Genomic DNA, 929 nt, shown 5'->3' with positions numbered 1-929 from the left:
GTACCCTTAATTGGGTAAAAATCTGGTGGTCAACCGTGATACTGATCATTTCACCTCCTTGCACAACCAGTACTTCTTTACAAAGTACTGCACTTTTGAGCCTTTATGGATGTAGTGGTACAGAATTTTCTTTTCTTAATGTAATAAAAGAAAAATTAAAAATCTACAAGAATTACTTTTTAAGTGAATATTTAATAATGTTTCTAGATTGAAAGTATATTATTAATATATTGCCGTGTACGGGGCTTCGGGGTTTCTAAGCCCGATTAGGGGTTCCCCGTACAGGTATTATATTGAAATTTATTCATATATTAATGTATTTTGTGTATCTGTATTTATATATTTATATTATGTATTTATATTATATATTTATATTATGTATCTCTATCAGTTCCTGATGGGAACCGACTGAAAAGGGATGCACTATATTTAATTCAACCCCTAGATACCATCTGAAAACCCCCGCCGTGGTATGCTAGATATGAATATCATTATTAATCATTGGAGTTCCTTTCCAACGGTATCTTGTTCACCAATTTACTATGCTATTATATATGAGGTGGCATGCAGGGATTATTAATTATAAAGTAATGTCCTTGTTACATATTTTATATTTACAATTATATACATATTATCAAGAATACTATTATGAGAGAGCATGGTAGACTTGTTTCCTTGTACTTTGATTATAAGATAATGAATTGAGAAGTACCAGTAGGGATATTTGATATTTATACTGACTCTAAGTTATTAATTCTATCCTTGCCATTCAACTAACAACAGAAAAGGTCTTACTTGTTTTGGTACATCTGTAGGCTTGGCAGTTGTCATGGAAAAGCGTTCATATGGCCTCCCGGCTGCCGCTGATCTCCCAGACTGTCTTCCTCTGTCAGATTGTTCTCTTCTCTCAGCTTCCCTCAAACTCTGTC

This window comes from Halyomorpha halys, unplaced genomic scaffold, assembly GCF_000696795.3.
Source record: "Halyomorpha halys isolate HHAL.00 unplaced genomic scaffold, Hhal_1.1 Scaffold1343.1, whole genome shotgun sequence".
In the NCBI taxonomy this organism is placed as follows: Eukaryota; Metazoa; Arthropoda; class Insecta; order Hemiptera; family Pentatomidae; genus Halyomorpha; species Halyomorpha halys.
This window is presented reverse-complemented; position numbering follows the sequence as displayed.